The 11,562-nt window shown below is 40.4% G+C and overlaps 1 pseudogene; it reads left to right on the top strand.

The window, feature by feature from the left end:
* Positions 1 to 5,824: 5,824 nt before the first annotated feature.
* Positions 5,825 to 11,562, top strand: part of LOC108290325 — an 8,163-nt pseudogene continuing 2,425 nt past the window's right edge.

Raw genomic sequence — 11,562 nt, forward strand, 5'->3', positions numbered from 1 at the left:
AGCTCACTGCAACCTCCACCTCCCAGGTTCAATCAATTCTGCCTCAGCCTCCCGAGGTAGCTGGGATTACAGGTGCACACCACCATGCTTAATATTTTGTATTTTTAGTAGAGACAAGGTTTCACCCTGCTGGCCAGGTTGATCTCGAACTGCTGACCTCGTGATCTGCCAGCCTCAGCTTCCCAAAGTGCTGTGATTATAGGTGTGAGCCACCACACCCAGCTGGCTTTGTTCATTTAAATAAAAATTTTTTTTGTCTTTGACAGATTGGGTTAATTCAAAAGCCTGTCTTTGAGCTCTTAACTTCTTTCTTCTGCTTATTTGATTCTATTGCTGAGAATTTTCAGTGTATTTTGCATTTCTCTAAGTGTGTCCTTGATTTCCAGAAATTGTGATTGTTTTTTATTTATGCTATTTCACTGAAGAACTTTCCTTTCATATCTGTATCATGTTTTTGATTTCTTTAAGTTGGACTTCACCTTCCTCTGGCGCCTCCTTCATTAGCTTAATAATTGACCTTCTGAATTCTTTTTTGCAATTCAGATATTTTGTCTTGTTTTGAATCCATTGCTGGTGAGCTGGTATGATCTTTTGGGAGTGTTAAGGAATCTCGTTTTGTCATTCTGTCAGAACTGTTTTTCCAGTTCCTTCTCATTTGGGTAGACTATATGAGAGAGAATAGCTAAGATTCAAGGGCTGCTTTTCAGATTCTTTTGTCCCACGGGATGCTCCCTCCATGAGGGGTTCTCCCCCTTCCCTTAGGAATGGAACTTCCTGAGAGCCAAACTGCAGTGATTGTTTTTGCTCTTCTGGGTCTAGCCACCTAGAAGAACTACTGGGCTCCAGGCTGGTACTGGGGAGTATCTGCAGAGTCTTCTGATGCAATCTGTCTTCAGGTCTTGCAGTCGTGTATACCAGCACAGTTTTTTGTCATCTCAGGGAGGCTGCAGTGGTGATCAAGTTTCTTCAAAGAGTCTGTAGATTCTCTCAGCTTATCTAGTATGTTCCTGTGGTAGTTCTTTGAGCAAAAGTCCACGTTATGAGTCTCCACACACTGCTCCATCCATCTGAGCAGGAGCTGCAAGCTAATTCTGCTCCTATCCACCATCTTAATCCAGATTGTCTTCTTACTGTTGTTTTAGGCTTTCTTTTTGTATTTTGGGTAACAGTCCTTCATCAGCTGTGTTTTTGGCAAATATTTTCTGCCTGTTGGTGGCTTGTCTTTTTATTCTCTGACAATGTCTTTTGCAGAGCAGAAGTTTTAATTTTGATAAACTCCAGCTTATTATTTTTCATAAATTATGCCTTTAGTGTTGGATCTAAAACATCATTACCAAACCCAAGTTCGTCTGGATTTTCTCCTAAGTTATCTTTTAGGAGTTTTACAGTTTTGCATTTTATATTTAGTTCTCTGATTCATTTTGAGGAAATTTTTGTGAAATGTGTAAGGTCTTTGTCTAGATGTTTTTCTTTCCATGTTGATGTTTCATTATTTCAGCACCATTTGTGGAAAGGACTGTCTTTTCCCCTATGTATTGCCTTTGTTTCTTTGTCAATGATTGGGTGACTAGATATATGTGGATCTATTTCTTGCTCTCTATTCCTTCAGCTTGATTGATGTATCTATTGTTTCAGAAATACCACACTGTCTCAATTACTACACTTTTATAGTAAGTCTTGAAATCAGGTAGTTTCAGTCCCCCAAATTTGTTCTTTACCTTCAATATTATATTGACAATTCTGGGTCTTTTGCCTCTCCCTATAAACATTAGAATCAATTTGTCAATATTTACAAAATAGCTTGCTAGAATTTTGATTTGGATTTCATTAAATCTACAGATCAATTTGGGAAGAAGTGACATCTTGACAATACTGAATCTCCCTTTTCCTGAATATAGAATATCTCTCCTTTTATTTCGTTCTTTGAGTTCTTTTATCAGAGTTTTATAGTTTTCCTCATATAGATCTTGTACATATTTTGTTAGATTTATCCTTAATAATTTCATTTGGGGATGCCAAGGTAAATGGTGATATGTTAATTTCAAATTCCACTTATTCATTGCTGGTATACAGGAAAGTGATTACTGATTACTTTTATATAAAAAACTTCATGTCTGGAACCTTGCTATAATCTCTTATTAGTTCTAGGAGGTCACTTTTTTTTTTTTTTTGGTCAATCCTTTTTTTGAGTTTTTCAAAGTTGAGTATCATGTTATTTGCAAAAACAGTTTTACTTTCTCCTTCCCAAAAAGTATAAATTTTATATCCTTTTCTTGTCTTAATGCAGTAGCTAGGACTTCCAGTAAAATGTTGAAAATCAGTGATGAGAGGGGATATTCTTGCCTTGTTTCTGATCTTAGCAGAAAGGCTCTTAGTTTCTTACATTTAAGTATGATGCTTACTGTCAGGTTTTTGTAGACATTTTTTATCAAGCTGAGATTAACTACCTTTTTAGAGAAAATGTTACTTCTTATGGCAAAGAAACAAACATAAAATGCCATGATAGAAGACTGAATCCTCACAACTGAGCTTCTACAATGCCTTTCTTCTTCTGAATTTCTTTAGGTTTTGTCCTTTTCTGAAGACCAAGTACCAATTTTTAATAGAAGGAAAACATACCAAGCAGACAAATTCTATATTCCTTTTAATAGGAACTGATTGATATTTTTTCACTGCTAAATTCCAAGTTAGGATATAAGTGCATAGTTTTAGGTACAAATCAAAATTAATGAGCCTCTTTTTCTACAAAGATTTTGTCCTATTCATCAATCTTGGAGATTATTTAAGGACTGCAAGTTTAGGTAGTGTCCTTTATCCTGTTTTTAATTGGTAAAACATTTTCAGTCGAAACAGAAACAGTCTGTCACTCTTTAGAACTATATGCTTCAAACCTGACAAACATAAATGTTCAACTTTTTTAGGAAAGGTGGCCAGCTCTAGGGAGGCTCCTTTGCTATTTTCCCATGTGAGTTCTGATGTTAATGGTAGCATATCCAGCACAAGAAAACATGCTGGAGGCTATATTCTTCTTGGAGTATTTGTGACGCTAGGGCCTGTTTACAAAACCAGGATGTGACATAAAGTAAACCTCTTACCCCCAGAAATAAACTTTAGACTTACAGTCTGCAAAGTGTTATGTGTTTCACTGAGTCTTAAACTTTTGTGAATAGTTTCATGAAGTCTAGAAAAAAAACGCAACTGAGACCAATAGTTCACAATAGGGAAGCAAACTCTATCTGGCTTTTTAAAAGTTTTTTAAAAATAAGATTACCACACTATTTCAGATATTGGAAGTTAACATGTGGGGATGGTAATCACTATGGCATTGTTTTCTAAATGTATTATACTTTTATTTTCTACACTGTGGATGTTTTACTTTTACAGTCAGAGGTGATAAGAAAACATTTCAAAGTTGTTTTACTACATTTAGTATTATATTTTTGTGTTTTACAACTTAGGCCTCTTTACCACATCAGTAACTTTGATACTTCTTATAAGAGATAAGATTTCTTGGCCGGGCGCGGTGGCTCAAGCCTGTAATCCCAGCACTTTGGGAGGCCGAGGCAGGTGGATCACGAGGTCAAGAGATCGAGACCATCCTGGTCAACATGGTGAAACCCCATCTCTACTAAAAATACAAAAAATTAGCTGGGCATGGTGGTGCGTGCCTGTAATCCCAGCTACTCAGGAGGCTGAGGCAGGAGAATTGCCTGAACCCAGGAGGCGGAGGTTGCGGTGAGCTGAGATTGTGCCATTGCACTCCAGCCTGGGCAACATGAGTGAAACTCCGTCTCAAAAAAAAAAAAAAAAAGAGATAAGATTTCTTCTAACAGATAGATAGAAGTCTAGTTGAATCAGTCTCCTAAAAAAAATTGTTCAAATACACAACACCTAACTGATTTTATCTTTTCACTGCTTGCCTTTCCTACTGCTTATTGCCGCTTCACTTTATTAATCCCTAGCAGAGCTATGACTGACACAAGCGAAATGTGTTATTATAGGGTTGAAATTTATTTAAGATGACAACAAGGTATCATATCTCCAGATTTGGCAGGACATGACCATTATTTTTCAGAAATAGGACTGGAGGTATGAATAAAATGAGCTAAATGGACAGTATCCAACCAGAGGTACATTTACTCCCAGGCCCTCCTCCTGGGTCTTTAGGTTCGACCAATCAATCCAGCAGTCTCCTGAACAGTTATTGTGTGAATTTACCAAAAAGTCACAGGAACATTCTCCTTGAAAGCCTGGCTTGTTATTAAGATGATCCTCCAGAGTTTCCATAAAAACCTTTTATTTGATGATGGTTGTTTCACTTTACAAGTTCCACTTCAGTGACTGGGTTTTCAATGTCACCTGCATGATGAAAGGCAAAAGGCTAAATTGAGCAATGTTGCCTTTAGAATATTTGGTATTTTATTTTTAGGTACAGTGGACAGGCGGTCCTAAAATCTTTCAATTCAGGCTTTTAAGAGCTCTGGGCAAGCACTACCAAGAGATGAACATAAATATTTTCACAGTATGGTTTTTAAATGAAAAACCTGGTTAATCAAACCTTTCTACTTAGACAAGTACACCCTCTTTCAAAAACTTCTATAAGCAAAACATTTGTGTTTTCATTTCAGTATTCTGTCAGGTACTCAGGCAAATTAATCTTTACAATTTACAGCCAATTCTTCTGCTCCATTATCTTTCTGTTAAGATTTTGTAGAAATTTGCATTGGTGAAATGACTTTAGCAAATATGATTTAATGGCTTGTGTTAGTGCTGGAGAGGGTTTGGGGTACACACTTATTCTATAAATCAGGAGGAAAATAATTGTTTTCAGTTAATCTATGGATTTCAAGGGCTAGAGAGGGGGATAATTATCACCATGAAGATGAGGAGATGTTCCTGCAAATGTGACAAAGAAGGATGCAGTAAAGAAAGTCCAAAGGTTTTCTTTGGGATGATCCATGGGAACACTCTTAAGCTCATGTTTCCGTAGTTGAACTTCAGGAGTCCCTGGCACATGGAACTGTTTGGAGATGACAAGTTCTTATTGGCCCAAGCCTGAGTGGAGTTCATAGATTCCTTGCATAATACTGTAATCTGATGGGGGATAATGAAACATGCAGATTACTAACCCCCCCCCCCCCCACGAAAAAAGAGGCTCTGTCCTGCTGGGCTCTATGCTTGGATGTGGCCAGGGCTCCCTGACCTGAGCCTGAGATGGGAATATCTAGATTGCCCTGGCCTGAAGCTCAGAACAGAGCACCCCTATCTCAGCAGCTGCACAGTCAGTTATGACACCTCTCTCTCAGTGCCCGCTGGGGAAAATTGTAGTGAGGGAAGGGCTCCAGCTAGTGATCAGCACAGACTGCACAGATCAAGGGACTTGTCCCACACTGTGAAAGCAACACTCACAATTACTGAATGTTGTTAAATGAGACATGTTTTCCATGCAATATCCCACTTCATCTCAACATAACTCCAGGATAAAAGTCCTATTGCTATTCTGATTCTATGGGTAAGTAAATGTGACTTAAAAATGTGAAACAACTATCCCAAGATCATACATCCAGTAAGCAGAAAAGTCCATTAATGACCCCAGGCTGTCCGATTCCTGGTGGCCTTCACCACCGAGCAACACCATCTTGTGTGCACAAAGACAAGTAAAGGTAAAAGGTTTTAATATTTCTCATTGTGCCCCAGCTGCAGAGAAAGAAAGGAAGCCTCAGAAGAAAACATCCCATTGGCCCCAAATAAAGAATAATGGTTGTTCTATGATGGGGCGCTATCATCTTGTACTCAGAGCACACAGCCCATCTTAATAGACAAGATGGCAAATGTCTGTGAGGAACCCCCTCCATCAGGTGAGTCTGTCACCTGACAGGTGTAGAAGATTTTTTCTAATGGCCCAGGGTTGCCCAACCCCAGATGAAACAATGTTTGACTAACAATCACTCTTCCCTTTCAGCAAATTTAGTCTTCCTCAGCAGGGTTATGTGAGCCTGGTTTCCTTTCCCTCATTCCCTGGGTGGTTATAGCTTCCATTTTCATGCTGTCATTATGCTTAGAGAATTTTTCTATCTACTTTTATTATTAGAGTATACTTAAGGAATAAAATGGGAGTTCTCATTACTTAAGTAATGTTGAGATTGGTGGGTTTATGGAAGAACACATGGATCTAAATGATATCCTGTGCTTATGTCAAAAGGGGCCAGGTGCGGTGGCTCACACCTGTAATCCCAGCATTTTGGGAGGCCGACACAGGAACATCACTTGAGGTCAGGAGTTCAAGACCAGCATGGCCCACATGGTGAAACCCTGTCTCTATTAAAAATACAAAAAAACTAGCTGGGCGTGGTGATGCATGCCTGTAGCACCAGCTACTCTGGAGGCTGAGGCACAAGAATTGCTTGAACCCAGGAGGTGGAGGTTGCAGTGAGCAGAGATCACTCCACTGTACTCCAGTCTGGGTGATACATCAAGACCCCATCTAAAAAAAAAAAAAAAAAAAAAAAAGTCAAGAGGACCGGCAAATCCTCTAGTTGTCTCATGCTAATGTAGTCTTTCTCAAGTTAACTAAATTCTTCCTTGAATATGGAGAGGGGCTTTTAATTCACGTAGAGGGAAAGATTATATACTATACTCCTTCTTAAGCATATTCTTTTCCCAAGAGATCTGCTCTCATTTAAACTGTAAATGCATAAAATCTTGTCTGCTGCTCCTTTTCTGGGAGCAATATAATTTTTCTTATCAATATAATTTTTGGCTCTAGAAAGGTCAGGAGCAGTAACTGGAGCAGTAACTCGGTTTGCTGGAGCAATAATTCAGAATTTCCCTGACAAGAAAGAGAAGGGCTGCCCCAGACATCTGGGAGCTGATATGGTGGCATGTAAACAATTTCACAGAACATTAACATCGAACAAGGCCACCCCGTGACCGTGATGAGTCAAGACAAAATACAAGGCCACTCTGTAATCATGTCTGAATGCAGACAAAAATATGAATATTGTCCAACTGGATTCAAAAATAATCAAGCAGCCCCCTAATCTGGCTAACATGTGTGACCGCTGCTTCCTTTCAAATTATATCTGTAGCCTTGGTCTAGTCTTCTCTTTTTCCAGATACAATTTAAGATATCCAATTATAGAATCATTTCTGCTTCCTGACAGCCTCCAATCCCATGCTCATGACCATACCTTATCACATGGGAGCCTGGGAAATATAGTCTAGTTAGGGGCCCAGGACACAGAAGAAACACACAGCCAGTCTACAATTTCATTTGGTAATTATGAGAAAACTGTAATGAAGTTAATAACCTTACATTGAAATACTCACTCAAAGGGAAATTGCTCTCAGTCTTTGCCCTTTTGTTTATCTTGGTGCACTACCCCCTACAAAACCAAGATCCAGAAGCTTATAGGATGATCTCGTAACACTTCATAAGAGGATTCAGAATAGCAGCTTTCCAAATTTTCGTTTTTCCCTGCTAATTATGTAGGCAATTACACCAGCCTTGGTATCATATAAATTTTTCGTTAAACATGTGAATAGTGTTTGAGTGGCTCTCTGATGGTTGTTGCTTTGTAGCAGATAATCTCAAAAATATTAGAAACAGAAGATTCTACTATTGTGTAAATTCTTAAATTTCACATAAATTCAGAAGAACTATGTGAATTTAGATCTAGATTTTAACCCCCTTGACCCCATCACATTCTCTGCATACGTTTTTCTGCTGATCAGCTCAAACATTGTCATTTGAACCACTGATGGTGAACAGTAAAGATCATCAAAACAGTCAGTACGCTTGAGTAGGCTCCACTATCGTCAGGGTTGCCAGTAATGCAAATGCTGCCGGAGGATATAACCAGCATGGGACCTTTCTTACAGACCAATATCTCAAAATTGAGAAAGGGTTGTTTTGCCTAACACAGCCCCACAGAAGAAGACCTAACCATCTGCAACCTCATTCTTCCACAAATTGACAATGACCTTCTACAGTATTCTTTTAGGCACAATCCACCAACCCTGGTCTAAGGAGCTTCCATTGCAGACGTCCCTGGAACCACCTGGCTGGAAACATGCGATAGTGACAAGTTTGACAACACGGTCTGACATGATTCACAAAAATGTACCTTCCTGTCGGTCGCTCATTTTTCCACAACTCCGAATGTCACATAAAGTCCAGTTATCCTCTATCACCTAAACTACACTGACCCCAGAAAGTTAATTTTCATATCAAAACTGTTTCTCACACACACCCTCTTAGCTGCCAAAACGCAGCATGTATTTGTAACCAAAGCAGAGACAGCCCTCTCTTTCTAAGTGTCATTTTCACCCTGCCAATTCATTGGCCATCAAAGGTGTAAAAAACTGCCTGGATATACCTCCTAGATATAAGCACCATGCTTATCTGAGAGGCCCTAGAACTCTGTGGACAAATCTTGAAGGAGCCTCCTGAACCAAGGCGCTACAGAGCACCTGCTGTCTTCACAGCACCATTAGGTAAAGGCTGTCTCTGCTTCACTGAACTTATTTCTGCACACTTTGAAATTCTAAAACTTTCCTTAAGGGCCAGTTCTTTGGCAGGCCTTCTCTTAAGGGAGCTGTCCCACTGCTGATTCTGACCCTGACATGCACCCTCAACATAACTGAGGAGAGTTTAATAAGGGGCTATTTAAGATGATATGGGCAACATTTAGGGAAATCAACAGGAGATGGTGCCTGTTGGTTGCAGGGTGGTAGGAGGAGGTGTCTTGGTTTACAACAGTGAAAACATGATAACCTTAGGCCTACGGGAGCAAGAGGTGAGAACCAGGCCCAGGGAGACTCTGAGCTATAGTTGTAGGGGAGGGGCTTCTCAAGAGGCCTTTGGTGGGAAAAAAAAAATCACTGACAACCTCAAACAGTGCACAATGGGAGCATAGGAATTGATACCACAACCTTCACCTCCTCCTGGACTCTAATATCTGGCTGGTGCTCCCCAGTGGGCCAACCCCAGAAGAAAGTGAAAAACAGAAGAGTTCTGGAATTAATAAAGTCTGTAGAGTCAACTTCCCAAGCACAAAGCATAGTGAAGCATGTAGGAAAGTGGATCCAGAGCAGCAAGATGAGAATATATGTACAGAGGCAAGTTTCCTAACTGTCCTGTTACAGAGCTTGCCTAGTAAGGGCAGCTGGCTCAATAAGAGCAGCAATGCTCTTAAGGAAATAAACAAGAAAGCGATCTTATTTCCAAAGATGTCATTTGTGTAGCGCTTTCTAATGGAGGGACAATTACCCAGGCGACACTTAAAGACTGTTCACCAGGGAACAGAGGCCTGAGCCTAGAGAGGAGATTGGCATGGGGACCAGTCAGGGAAAGAGCACTGAGATCCTTTTAGGAATCCAGATGAGAAAAAGAAGCTATTTTTCTTTTTATTTGATAATGTGGTTAATTCAGGTGGGAAGGATAAGAAGGTACTTTCAGATATGGCCATTTTTCTGTTGTTTGTTTTTGATAGCAAGTCAAATTTCACGATTACTGTGAAACTATGAAATTGTGATTGCTATGAAATTTGCTTTTCACTGAATTAACCATTCTCAAAGTGTGGTCCCCTAAACAGCAGCATCAGCATCGCTGGGAAAGTGTTAGAAATGCACATTCTCAGGCCCTACCCTAAACCTGGTGACTCAAAAACTCTAGGGTGGGGTACATCAATCTGTGTGTTAAAAGTCTTCCAGGTGATCATGTTGCCTGCTACAATTTGAAAAAACACTATACTAGATGTTAGAAAATAAGAAATTTTGTAGGCATTGTGATATATTTGTTCCAAGATATATATATTTCTTTTTTCCTGGTTTAGTTAGAACTGGTGACCTGCAGAAAATGTTTTCACTTAAAAGTATTCTGACCTGCTAGAGTTCTCCCATCTGATGGTGGCGTCAGTGGGACAGGAAGAACTTACAGAGAAGGGGCTCCTCTTCTAAGATCCCTGTCCAGCAAACATATAAACCTGTCTTGAGAAGAAATTACAAGTAAAGGATTGCCAAAAAACTCACCACAAGAGTACCCAAGTCTCTCTTTTTAATATAATGGGCTCCTGGTCATAAGATGCTAGTTGTGTCTGCATCTGTGAAGTTGACGGAAAGCAAGCCTTTCATTCCCTCCTGCCTTGGTAGCTAGTCCATGCGAGAGGTTTTTAATGGCCTGTGCCTATGTTTCTAGAAGCCACTGACCTGAGGTGGCCTAAGGGGCTCTGGACTATCCCAGACTGAATAATGCCCACATCAAAATACTCCTGATCCCACTGGAATAGGAACGCAGGAGCAGATTGAGCTTATCCTTCCATTCATGCACATTGATGAAGACAGCTTCAGTGGACAAGATCCAGGGAAATGCCTGACAACCTACGGCGACGAGTCCCAGTCTGCCACATGCATACAGGGATTAGGTCACTACACAAATGCACAAACTCATCTTTTGTTTTGTTTTGTTTTGTTTTGAGACACAGCCTCCCTCAGTCATCCAGACTGGAGTGCAGTGGCACCATCACAGCTCACTACAGCCTCCACCTCCCCAGGCTAAGGCGATCCTCCCACCTCAGCCCAAGTAGCTGGGGCTACAGGAGTGCATACCAGGCCCAGATAATTTTTGTATTGTTTTGAGAGATAGGGTTTCACTATGTTACTCATGCTGGTCTTGAACTCCTGAGCTCAAACAATTCACCTGCCATGGACTCTCAAACTGTTGGGATTGCAGGCATTAGCGCCATGCTGGGGCCTAATTTGACGATAACATGTACACTACTAATAACGGCACTTTCTATATGCTCAGTAGATAAAAGAACTTTAGGCTCTCAGCATTTATATTTTAGAGAGTGAGGATACCTCTAGGATGATATTGTATTCTGTAGTCTTCCCAGGGCCCAAGGATAGACGATATATGTTGATGAACAACCACCTATAAGAAAGAGCAGTAATTCTCTTCTGGAACTTGGCAGGGTAGCTTTGTAAGGTTGTGCACATTGTGCACTTGAAATTCTAGAAGTGAGAGTCAAAATCTCAGTGAGAGCCAAAATGTATTTTTAGTGAGCATTCTTAAGCACAATATTGATTTTGCTTACTCCTGACCCCACCTCACCCAGCATACCTCCCAAACACACCCCTCCCCCACCCGGCACTGCACACACACGTTTCATTGGGTAACCTTCCTGGGCCACAGCTGGAAGAAAGATTTCTAGAACTCCTCACCTCAGCAGTCAAGTACACAGTCCTGCCCCAAAGCAAGAACAGGCAGTGCCACGACTATCATCTTCCATAGACTCAAGGCTGGAGAAGGTGGCCTGGGATTGTGGGCAGGAATGCAGTCAAGGAAGGTCTAAGAGTAGGAATTTTTGAGGTGGAGACTCTGAGGGAAAAGCAAGGGCTGTATCGAGCTGCCAGCTGTGCTTGAAGAGGCAATCATAAGCCTCAGTATCCTCTGCCCAGCTTTGTGGTGTTATTCATCATCTTGTGAACGTTTTCTTTTCCTTTTTTTCTTTTCTTTCTTTCTTTCTTTTCTTTGTTTTTTTTTTTTTTTTTTTTTTTTTT

The sequence above is a fragment of the Cebus imitator genome, unplaced genomic scaffold (genome assembly GCF_001604975.1).
Source record: "Cebus imitator isolate Cc_AM_T3 unplaced genomic scaffold, Cebus_imitator-1.0 Scaffold431, whole genome shotgun sequence".
NCBI lineage: Eukaryota > Metazoa > Chordata > Mammalia > Primates > Cebidae > Cebus > Cebus imitator.